Raw genomic sequence first — 13,672 nt, 5'->3', positions numbered from 1 at the left:
ATAGACATATTTAATTCATTAAACTTATGCCTCTACAAAATAAATATATAAATTACGTGAGAATTTATGAAGATTATAAAAAAATACTTTAAAAATATCTAACTCCTTCATATTTTTCTACCCAATTTTTTTTTTAAAATAGTAAAATCATTATTTTAGTTAATTGAGTTTGATGAATTAAATATGTCTATTATTAAAAAAAAAAGTCTTCAATGACATGGCATGCCAACTAGGAGAGAGTGGGGCTTTGAAGTGGTAAGTATATTTGAAGGAAAATAGTGATAGTTAAGTGATATTTTGGTCCTAAATGAAATATAAATGATATTTCAAGGCAATTTCTTAAACTTGGGTGACTATTTAGGGAATTGACTCCTTTTTGTGTGTCCTAATGAAATTCAACCCTTTCATAATTGTCCAAGATATATAGATTTATCCCGGTCAAGATAAAACAAAAAAAACTACTATTATGTAAATGTTGGCACTTTAATTTATAGAACTTCAGCAAACTCAAATAAACGAAGCAAATGAGACGATTCTACTATTTTATTTTATTTTAATTTTGGAAACAAATAGAGAACAATTTAGAGAGAGACCTTGAAAAGTTTTATAGCAAATTGAGGAAAGAGTATGGAAAAATTGTGAAATTCTGCAAAAGTAAATGATTTACTATTAAGGGTGTTCACGGTTTGGTTTGGGTTGGTTATCGATCAAAACCAAAACCAAACCAACTTAATTGGTTTTAAAAATTATTAAAACCAAACCAAACCAAATATAATATAATATACATTTATCGGTTTGGTTGTTTTCGGTTTTGGTTGGTTTGGTTCGGTTATTCGGTTATTAACCATACATAAAAATAAAATAAACAATTCATTCAAAAACGTGAAAAAAGTGACAACAATCCATTCAAACAAAAAAATAGTTAAAATGACTGGCATTACAGAACTTTCAATCATTGAATTTACTGAATAAAACTTCAAAATTCACTATTTTGGCATAGAAGGAAGAAACACTGACATTTTTAATCCCACAAAGAATTTTCATAGACACTCATATACATGAAACCAATAAGAAAAATGTTCTCACCTTGGACATTTTTTCTTTCATAAGTAAATTATAAAAATAAATTTTGATGAAACATATATAAAAATTTTAAAAAAAATTATGAATATAATATATTATGTTTGTATAATAATAAAAATTTATGTATATAACTTGTTGGTTCGGTTCGGTTATTTCTTCGATTTTTTTTCGAACAAAACCATAACCAAACCAAATACTATCGGTTCTTAACAATCTAAAACCAAACCAAACCAAAACCCAAATTAAATCGGTTCATTTAATCGATTTGGTTTGGTTTTTCGGTTTGAATCTGTTTTTATCCAAACCATGAACACTCCTATTTACTATAATGAGAAAGATTGAGCGTACAATATTTACAATAAATACTTATTTTGTCAATATTTACTTGCCCATCTTTGATTGATATATCTTTTTAAGAAACAAAAAAATAAAAAAATAAATTTACAAAATCATCCTAATTATTATAAATCATCTAAATATTAAAAAAATAAGTAGTTCTTAATAATAAGGGTAAAATTGGTATAAAAATATATTATCTTTTGATTTTATTTAAATTGAACAAACAAAAATGGACATACATATTGTATTATAGTAGACAAATAAAAATGGATTGAGAGTATAAAACTAAAAATAATTTTGGAAAAATTACCTCTCTACACACCATTATTTACCATATTTTCTATTATTCTCTAACATTCCAAAATATTTCAAAACTCTCTCTTTTTCCTCCAAAAGACCAATTGTCGGATACACTACTCACCACTCCAAACCCACGTTTCCCCACTCCTATATTCACTCCTTCAATCTCTCCCTATTTTCACTTTCATAATGTAATTTGTTATCTCTTTCATCCCAATTTGAATTTCAAAAGGTTTCTCTCTCCGGTTGGTCAATTTCAAATCTATCAATAGGTAGTTATCGTCTTCTCTGATTCGCTATTCTTCAATTTATTTATTTTTTCATAATTTTTTTGATAAATCATCTTTTAGTATTGGGATTGCCCAATTAGATACATCTAATACTGATCGAATTTATGGTTCTGATGATCCTAAATGGGCTGAAAACAGATCTAAAAGATTGGACGATCCATTGACAATAATGAATCAAAGTTTCTAGAAGGCAAAGTCGATGAAGGATGTACCTTCATCTCCCAAAGTGAATGTAGAAAAAACAGTCAAGAAAAGAGGTAGAAAAGTTGCGGTGCAATTTCTCAACCTACATTACCCAGGGCATATATTTCATAACTAATGTACTTTTTTTTTTATGTTTGATATCCATGTTTGTTAGTTGTTTCAAAAAATTGGATATATTATTGTTAAAGTGATACTCTTATATTGCTATCTATCTTGATTTAAATGTACTATGCTGAATACATAAAAAAAAAACTCTAATTTTGTTCTCTTTTCTGATTTGTTGTTATGAATACATCAAATTATTAAGTCAAATTGTACGTTGGGCTGTAATATGTAGATTTTGTATCATATTCTAACATGGTTTGTACTTAATACATAAATATTACATAATGAGTATATGATGTTATATTTAGTAGTAGATACAATTGTTTGATAGATTTTATAGTTCATCAAGTTATAATGAGTATCAGATACACTTTACATAATTATGTATTGATTAAACACTAAGATACTATGTAGTTGCAATTTCGTATCATATACTTATATTTTTGTGTTCACATTTATTTCCAATCTAATTTCAACCAGTTTAGCATGTATCATATAGATTTCGGAGAAGGGCCTAAAATGCCCCTCAAGTATTTGAATTGGTACAAAATTACCCTCCATTCACCTATCGGCCTTAAAATACCCCTGACATCCACCTTTCGGCTCAAAAAATACCCTTATGTCTAACGGATCATACTCATTAGGTGGATGGAGGGGTAATATTGTACCAAAATCTCATAGTTTTAAGGGCATTTTAGGCCCTTTCCGTTAAAAATAATTTGAAATTACTTAATATAAAGCTCACATGATTGACTTGATTTTAAATTTCATAGTAAATTTAAAATTATAAAAAGGTTAGGCATATACTCTCTACACTCCTGGCTCCCCTGCCCTTCACTTCCTATCTTCCAAAAAAAGTTCTATTTGGATCTTGTTCACCATTTTAATTTATTTTTTTTAAATTATGACAAACAAGAGAAAAAAAGGAGAAAAATAATGATGCATTCATATAGAAATAATTAGTTCAATAAAAGATGACTTAATTAAGCAAATATGTACAAATATTACATTTTTCTTTTGTGTGTATCCAAAACTAAAAATAAAAGAATAAAAATAATCATTCCTCTTATCCCCACCCTCATCCCATCATGACAATAATACTAATTAAAAGAATATAAATATGTGAGTTCATTTCAAGTTTGAGTCCCGGATATCATAATTAAGAATAAGAGATTAAAAAAGGAATAAAAGAGAAAATGAACAAGACAGAGAAAATTTGTATTAATGAAAATAATATATTTTATAGATGGACAATCAGTCGGGGTAAGTATGGATTTTAGTTGGATTCCCATTTATGAGTTGGGTTACGTTATAATAAATTGGGGTTGATTTAAAATAGGCCAATAGGAAGATATCATGAAATTAATTATTTTTTCAATATTATTTTCAAGTGTATCAGGTCAAAATATGAACCATAAGTGGTTTTATAGAAAAATGGAATTTTTTAAAATATCATTTTATTATTTATTTGAGAAGGGTTTAAATTTGGACCAATCACATTAAGCAATATAATAAATAAATATTTAATAATTTTACTTTAAGGGAGATATTAAAAATAAGGGCAAATATGAGTCAAAGGATTAACATCAAGGATATTTTTGAGCCGAAAGGTGGACGTCAGGGGTATTTTAGGGCCGATAGGTGGATGGATGGTAGTTTTGTACCAATTCAAATACTTGAGGGGCATTTTAGACCCTTCTCCGTATAGATTTTTTTAGTTGATAAACATTATTTTGAAATTGCAGTCTATGAAATATGTCATTAAACAGATTCCAATTTATTCACTCCAATCTGATTTCAACCAGTTCAGCATGTATCATGTAGATTTGCTATCTGACAGTCAGCTACCAACCAAACTTCCAGTCAAAGAAATTGTACTTCATCCTGATACAAAGACTCTTATTCCACGAAACAGGCTCAAAGATTTTGCAGTTTCAACTGGTCGTGGACGTTGTGGACAAGAGGTCACAATTGAAGAACTTGTACTTTCTTTCTGAATGATGATTGACGAAGACTTTATTTGGAATATTGTAATATTTTGGATTAATAATTTTCAAATTGTAACATTTCAAGCTATAGATTTTTTACTATTACAAATATATACATTACAAAGTACTATTAGCTTATTAATTTCTGATACAATAAATTGAAATGTTACAATTTTTAATTTTGCCTATAATTTAGATAGTAATAATTTGTTCACATTGTAAAGTTCTATAAAAGCTTGGGAATTGGGTACAAGATATTTTGTTTTAGATACTGTGTTTATATAATGTATCATTTTGTGTTTAATAATAATGTATCTAATACAAAGTGATTGTAAAATGTTATGACTAAACTATAACAAAGTGTATCTATTAATGTATCACAACAAAAAAGAATTAAGTTATAAAGTTGATACATCTTTAAATATACATTGCTTTGGTTACAACTAATTAAAATGTATTAGGAACTACTTACAACAAATGAAAAAATATAATTGTGCAAGTATACACGAATGAATCTGATACTTTTTGTTATGAGATTTTTGTATCAGATAAAGTATATAGTATTAAGTGTTGTGTTGTGTATCACAAAAATTATTATTATAAGAGACAAATGTATAAAATAATACATACTGAAATTAACAACTAAATATATTGAAAATTAAAGTCAAAATAGACAAGTTTTCAGGGAAAACCTCTAAAACTTGAGTAGAATTATCTTAAAATAATAAATAAACACTATCGAACATCAGTTAATGTATCTTTAAAATGATAAAAACATCAAAAGTTGTAATGGATTGATCCATAATCACTATTTTACATGAATCAAGTCATATTGGGATGGTGGAGTGAAGTGACTCTTAGACTTTGGTGGATCATCTTTATCACTAACATATCCCGCATTGGCCTTGTCACTACCGTACTTTCATAACAGTGCTGCGTATCTCGAGCGACGTTAGTCAGCTTGGAAATCATAAGATGGGATATTGATTTCATCGCTAAGGAACTCAACAAAGACAGCTACAAACATTTCACAATCACTACAAAAAGAAGCAGATACATTATAAAAATGAATTAAATATGTAATTAAGAACCCTTTGATACAATACGATCACATGCTTTCCAGCATATATATGTATCTTGACATCTGTCTATATCCATCAGCAGATTTACCCCTTATCAGATACATTAAATTGAAGCTATTGTTTCATGTATCATTCTTAGTGTCTGATACATATTCTTGTCCACAACAAATTACATGTGTCAAATATACATCACTACTTGATACCTTTTATACCTATGTGTTATAATTATCCATGCCTTTATAATGGTACATTACAAACAATAAGAAGGAATTCACATGTAATTGATATTCTATAGTAACAACACATTGATACACAAATCTAAAAATTCAACACACATACGGCAAATTAGTTATGTATCAAGTTCTACCTAGCAATGTATCATGAGTAATATATCAATAAACAAATTCAAAAATCAAAATAAGTTAATTACATCACAATAATACTAGTAACATACCTTTTGTTATCAGATCTTTTAACTCAAAAATTGAAGCTATGCTCTATTTTATATTTTGTCATTACAGCCACTAGAGTTGTTTTATCCTTGTACAATTGCTTCACCATCACATCTGAATTGTTTGTATCAGCTATATAATTTTTTATCTCTAATTCTGGTATGTAATAGGGTGCACCAATTTTCGATTCAACTATGTTAAGAGCATGCACGTCCCTTTTTCCACCTAACACACAAAATTGCACTAGTTGATGCATCAAAGTTTTGTATCTCCTTATTACTTTTATATGATGAATCAATGCAGAGTGGATACATACCAAATCCAACCTCATGTTTCTTCACAAAATTTTGACAATTTTTTTTTAATCAAATATGAAAGATTTCTAATGAACTAGGAGAAACAATTTGAAATTTGATTTTTTTTCGTTCTGTTAGGATTTGGCTCTGTCTGATTGACAGTAAGAAGAAATGTAAGCATAAATTATGAAATTTAATTAGTTTTTTAGTTTTTATTCCCCTTATTAGCGTAACAGGCTGATACTTACTGTATCAAAATTATTGTATCCGAAACGTACAAAATGCAAAGAATTATTGTAATTACAAAAATAGTAGGAATATGATATAATTCATTCCTTAATCCTTACACTATGGTATTCTTAAAAAATTTCATAAACATTTCAAACCCAAAAATATTGAGTGTAAGCCCATAAATAGGCAATTATAGGTAATTCACGTGGCTCTTTAATTCTCATTTGGCCTTTTATGGGCAATTATGGGTAAATTCATTTACTAGCAATTAGGGGTGTTCATGGGTCGGATTGGATCAATTATTAGTCAAAATTAAAATCAAATTAATTTAATTGGTTTTAAAATTATCAAAATCAAACTAAATCAAATATAACATACATTTATTGGTTTGATTGTTATCGATTTCGGTATAGTTTGGTTCGGTTACTAACCATACGCAAAAATAATAGAAATAATTCATTCAAAACATGAAAAAAGTGACAACAATCCATTCAAGATGAAAAATAATTAGAATGAATGACATTACATAACTTTTAGTCGCTGAATTTATTATGTATCAAGCTTCCAAATTTACTATTTTGGCCTGAAGGAAGAGACAATGACATTTTCAGTCCCACAAAGAATTGGCAGACACTCATATACATGAAACCAATAAGATAAATGTTCTCACCTTTTTTGATGAAAAATATATAAGATCTTTAAAATTGTTTATAAAAATATATATTATGTATGTATAATAATAAAATATATGTATATAATTTGTCGGTTCAGTTAGTTTTTCAGTTTTTTTTCCGAACAAAATCATAACCAAATCAAATACTATCAATTTTAAAAAATCTTAAACCAAACCAAACCAAACAGATTTATTTAATCGATTTGGTTCGATTTGAATTGATTTTTATCCAAACCGTGAACACCTCTGTGGACAACTATGGGAAATTTGGTCATAAATTTTGAAGTTGAAATTTGAAATTTTGAGTGATTAAAGTTGGAATTTTTGAAATTTAAAATTGTATTTTGGTATGTACTTTACTTGGAAAAAAAATAATTTTAAAAATTTTAAAAATATTTGAATATCAGATTTTCAAAATGTAATTAAATTTTATAGTCAAACTAAATATCTGCAAATTATTTTACGGAAGTAATATGGAAGATTTACTTTCCATATAACCAAAGAAGAAAAAATTATTTTTTCATAAGCATTATGAAGTATGTACCTGTTATGAACCAAGTCCAACCCAATATCGATATTAAGGTCACACAAGTAGTTATTGGGCTGACAAGAGCTATTGGGCCGAAAGCAAGCAATAGGTCCAGTTTTATTTGGGATCCAGGCCCATTTACACTTTGCTAAAAAGGACTAGGAGTTAGAAGAATGGGGATGAAAAACTATTATGTGAAGCTTTGGCTTTCTGATCCTCTCATCTCCTTTCTATGGTCTTGTATCTCATCCCTTTCTGGTTACTTCTTTCTCGATTTATCTCTTCTTAGTTAGTGTATTATTACTTTGTTCTGCATATTCTACATTATAACTTGTATTCAGTGATTAATATATATAAGAGTGCTTCTGCTGGAATTGAGTTTGTTACATTGGTGCTTTCATCGACGTACTCTAATGGAAGTGGTGGTTTTAGATCGATTTAGTGGCAACACTGATCCAGAGGACTGGATCTATAGGGCGGAGCAGTACTTTACTTTTCTAGGCTTCTGCGAGGAACAGTGGCTGCCTCTTCCTTCCTTCTATCTTGATGGTGAGGCCCTTGAGTGGTTTCGTTGGATGTTTCGCAACAAACAATTTTTTGATTGGAATCATTTTAAGAAGAAGTTAGCCCTGCATTTTTGGAAACGAACCGATGCAAAGTCTTTTCTGGTGGACACTCAAATTACCAGAATTCTTGCTTTGCTACAGAAGCTGGAGGACAAATGTTCATTTATATCTCCACAGGTGCTAGTAGAAGATGCCGGGATTAATGCTGCTACACTCGTTAGCAGAGAGATTTCTTCTCCTTTGGCCGAAGAAAACTCAAACTGTGTTGATAATGTTGAGAGTCATCCAGAGTTGTTTGGCACTTTTATTGTTGAACATTCAAGTCATGTGGACAATCTGTTCGACGAAATGCCTACCAGAGTTTTCACTAAAGAAGTACAGGAAACTTCTTCCGATTTGGAAGATATTCAGCCACTCCAGTCTCTCAACGAATTTTTTCATACTTGCTGCCCCATGGTAGTCGCAGAGGTGCAAATCGAGACTCCAATCAAAATGCTAGATGAAGAATCCCCAGGCCCTGAACGCAGCAAAGTCCAAGTGTTCGATGAATGTTCCCGAAGAGATATGTCAAAAAGGTACAGTACTACTGCTACTTCGCTGGATCTTAGCTCTAGTAAACATAAACTTGCATTTGAGACATTTGGTGACAAATATCTTCCGAAGTTTTCCTTGGAGCCTGAGACAATTAATGATCTATATCTCGATAGTTTTTTTCTAAAGATTGAGGATAACATTCCACCAAGGACCATGCCTTCGAATGAAATGATGCTTGTTGTGGAGCGTGGAATAACTACAGATGGATTCAATGCTTACAATATCTTGTGTCAATTTTCATTTAATCCTAATGTGAATTCCTCTTTTGTCTTTGTTCATGGAACTGCGACGAATGTTTGTGTATGGGATCCGGGAATAAGTTCTAACTCCATGGATCCAACGAGTTGTACAGATATAACGAACGTGGATCTATTACAGTCCTTGGGATATACTAACATGTTTTGTTTCATTGCTTATGCTAATTCTCCAACTCAAGTGTGGGATCCCGGACAACAAAGTTTTGGTTAGTGGGCTGTTGCAGATGAGATGGTAATGATGGAATCGGAAGTACATGATACATCCTCTAAGGTGAATCGTGTGTTTGATGATCGTTTCGTGAGAGTTGCATCACGGGAGATCCAACCAATTGCACCTTTGGATATTATACGTCTTCCCAAGTTATTTCGATTCCTACAACGACTATTAGCGCAACTCATAGGAGGGCTACAAGGCTGCATCAAGTCCACGATAAACTTGATTGAACACAGGAGGGCTACAAGGCTGCATCAAGTCCACGATGAACTTGATTGAGCATGAGTTACATAATTTCTCTACGCTTGAGGAGATCATGATTTTTTTTGGCGCTGAGGGTGTACTAGCTAGTTATGCTACAGGTCCCGACCTTGAATTTGAGCATATTCTTGTTGGATATGGTGCTGATGGATTCATTATTTTGATAATGCGTGACGCTTTGGATTTGGGTGATAAAATTATTGACTTCCCTCCCAATTTTTCACTGTATGAATTTACAGCATTCCAAGCTTGTGAAAATAATCATTGGAGTTTGTCTATGATTTATAGTGAGGTTGAGTTGGTTAAAGATGCTTCAATTGTTGATGATTATATTGTTCACAAGTCGATGCTCGTTGAGAGTAAAAACACTTCTATCTTGGTTAGTTGTGGAAAGTTTAAACCTATAATGAGGCTTATGTGCTATCTTGCCTATTTCGGGGGTCATAGATGTGTTGAAGAATGCACTGTAGCAAAACAGATTCAGCTTGCAAAGCTTGGAAAAGCATCTGGTGCAGCCATGAGAACCTCTATCCTTGCAAGGTCTCAAGCTTTCCTTGTTATAATTCTTGAACAGATCCATCAATGTTTCTCCCTTCTATGTGAAACACCCATGGAGGTAAACAAGAAGTGTAGATTGAGGGATCCCGAATCATCTTTCTATCTTAAACAGTCTTATTGCTATGAAATAGCAAGTATTACAAATGCTCATGACTATATTAATATAAAGAATGTATTGGGAATTATTAGGCTTAGCAAGAAAGAGCAGATGGCAATTCTTAGAATTATGGCTTCTGTTATGGTACTTGGTAATATGGAATGCTCTAAAGGCAATGAAATTGTTTCCTCTATTCTGGAAGTTGACAGTATTTGGTTTCAACTTCACACCACTATTGCAGCGCTCTACACACACTCAAGTCTTGAAAGATTCCACATTATACTATCCGTGTGGCTTTACTCGAACCTTGAGGACAAGGTTCTTATTGAGGACGAGAGTATTGTTATGAACCAAGTCCAACCCAATATCGATATTAAGGTCACACAAGTAGTTATTGGGCTGACAAGAGCTATTGGGCCGAAAGCAAGCAATAGGTCCAGTTTTATTTGGGATCCAGGCCCATTTACACTTTGTTAAAAAGGACTAGGAGTTAGAAGAATGGGGATGAAAAACTATTATGTGAAGCTTTGGCTTTCTGATCCTCTCATCTCCTTTCTATGGTCTTGTATCTCATCCCTTTCTGGTTACTTCTTTCTCGATTTATCTCTCCTTAGTTAGTGTATTATTACTTTGTTCTGCATATTCTACATTATAACTTGTATTCAGTGATTAATATATATAAGAGTGCTTCTGCTGGAATTGAGTTTGTTACAGTACCCTCCCTATATAAATGAAGACAAAGAACCATTAAGTAAACACATTTTCAAAATTTCAAATATTAGATCAATGGCAAAGCTTTGCGTCACAAAATCCCTTTTTGGCATTCTTTTCATCGTTTTTCTTCTCTCAGGTATTTACTTTTTTCATCGATGTAAACTACAATTGATCGATTATAATAGTTATCTTTTTTAGTAGTTTTCGTCCTCTATTTTGCTGAAGTACTTGTTGGAAATCAAATGTTCACTTTTGACAAATTTAAAGAACTAAAATTATTCAAGATGCATTTGAACATTTTGAATCTATTCTCAAACATAAGTGATGTTTTTGTCATTTAATTCCCTTTCACATTTTAAATCCGATAAAAGTTATAATGAGCACAAAGTTGAATGACCTATGATGAAATTATAAAGCCCTAAAAAAAACTTTCACCGATGAGTCAAATTAATTCATTCTCTCTACAATAACAAACTATGATGATACAAATTGTTGATGCAGTTTATGTGATTGAGGCCAAAGAATGTAGCGAAGGGCTGCCATGGGTGACAATGCATTGCCGAGGAGAGGTGGCGGAGGGCAATTGTTGGGTAGCATGTCAGCAAAGGCATGGTATGGATGTCAAAGCGAGCTGCAGAGACAGCGCTGTTTTACCCACTCAGTTTTGTTGGTGTACTTGGCCTTGTTAAAATTAATGGTTAAGATTTAATTGATCAAAGCAAAATTTTGAATAATATGAATACACTCTTATCAGTTTATAAACTTTCCAATTATTTATGCTTTTTTTTTTTGCCCGATTGCTTGACTTAAACAATTTCATCTCTTTTCTCCTCTTCGTTTTGTTGTAAAAGAAATTGGCTGGTAACACCAAAATTATTATTGCAGAGAATATTTTTTCATGAATATGAATTAATGATTCTAGCAAATTATTACAATTGAGTATTAAAAATAAATCATTTCAAGTAATGCAAGGGCAAATTTCAGGAACAAATATGGACCATTTTAGTAGTGCAAGCAAATTTGACTTTCTTATCTTATAAACAAAGGCTATTTTTGGATATTTTTAGTAAATAAGGAAATTTTTGGATCAATTTTATAATGATTAGGATATATTTAATCGTAAATATTCATATACTCATTTCTTATTTTGGTTCTCATTCTCGTAAATTATCACCCAATAATGGTAACAAGTTGTGTAATGGTAGTAAATTTATAACAATTCTTTTATTATTTATATATGAAATTGTACCATTAACAACTTGTGTTCTTTTATTTTAAAAATTTAAAGTTTCTTTTGTTTTTAATGGTACAATTTATAAACAATGTGATATCGCTTATCACTCAAAATCAATTAAGATGGATATTTTCTTTGATACAACAAATATGTTAAATAGTGATGGAGATTTTTTATATATATATTTACACAACGAATAAACTAAATGTAGCAAAATATTAGTGAAGAACAAAAATAAGCTAATTACAAACAAGGAGGCTCTTAATTTTGTTACACAAAATATAACTAAAAGTATAGTAAGTAACTTGTTATGGCACTAATTATGGAGAAAAATGCACTCTAATTTTATCCTCTAAATCATACCATTATGGATGGATAAATTACTTATATACACACCTTTATTTTCCATAATTTCTATTATTTCCTACCATTTTAAAATATTTCTAAAATCCCTCTTTTTCCTTTCAAACCCCATTGTTCCGAATACATAAAGTTGTACACGTTTCTCTGTCTATTTTTACTCCTCATTTCACTACCTCAATCCCTTCCTATTTTCACTACCTCAATCTCTTCTTATTTTCACTACCTCAATCTCTTCCTATTTTCACTCACTCAATCTCTTCCTATTTTCACTCTCAATCTTTACTTCTTTTATTTTTGAATTTTCAGATTTGTTCTATCTCCTCTCAGTAAAATCGCTCCACAATTTTTTTCAAAGAACCCAAGTAAGTCTTCGCTCCACAATTTTTCCCAAAGAACTACCAAATCTCCTCCCTTTCCACCTTCACAAAATGCATAATGTAAAGGTGAAAGAGATGATGTATCCACATTGCTCCTTGCAAAAATATCGTTTCCAGGGGATCCTCTTGTCACGCCCCGAGCCTACACCTTGGGCGGGACCGACACTCGGAGACCATCGCTGGCCCCAAGCGAACCCTTGGCCTGGCTTTCTTAACTCAGCGGAAACTTAACTCGACAGCATAACATAATGCAAAGAAAGGTTAAAAACAACCAAGTGATAAAATCTGGCCAAAAAGGCAACTCGAGTCTCAAAATCGAATATTATATATATACATAGATGAGAGACTCAATACTAACTGACTGACCGTCTATGAAGCCTCTAAAATACGGAGATGGATGTTGGGACAGACCCCGCAACACCCTAATAGAACAAAACTAAGAACACAAAATAATTGAGTCCTCCGAAATACAAGGAGGCTCACCACTGACTCTGGAGTGCTCAGCTGGATCAACGACGTGCTGGATGCTGATCCTGGGTACCTGCGTCTGCATCGTCATAAGATGCAGGCCAACTGGCATCAGTACATGGAATGTACGAGTATACGAGCTGGAAAGCTAAACCACAACTTAAGCTGAAAGGAGTACATGAGAACATTTACCTTGGCTCTGTTCAACTCATGAATAACTAAACTCAATATATATAAAGCAATAAGACACATGCAATATATAAAGCTTACAAAACTCTTAAAACATGACGTAAAAATCATATTTATAATATCATGAAAATACCATGCTTCCTCTCAAAGTCTACTTGTGCAATGCATGAATGAAGTCCCATACCGCCATCCACACTAAGTAGATCCC

The sequence above is a fragment of the Solanum tuberosum genome, unplaced genomic scaffold (assembly GCF_000226075.1).
Source record: "Solanum tuberosum cultivar DM 1-3 516 R44 unplaced genomic scaffold, SolTub_3.0 scf00652, whole genome shotgun sequence".
In the NCBI taxonomy this organism is placed as follows: domain Eukaryota; kingdom Viridiplantae; phylum Streptophyta; class Magnoliopsida; order Solanales; family Solanaceae; genus Solanum; species Solanum tuberosum.
This window is presented reverse-complemented; position numbering follows the sequence as displayed.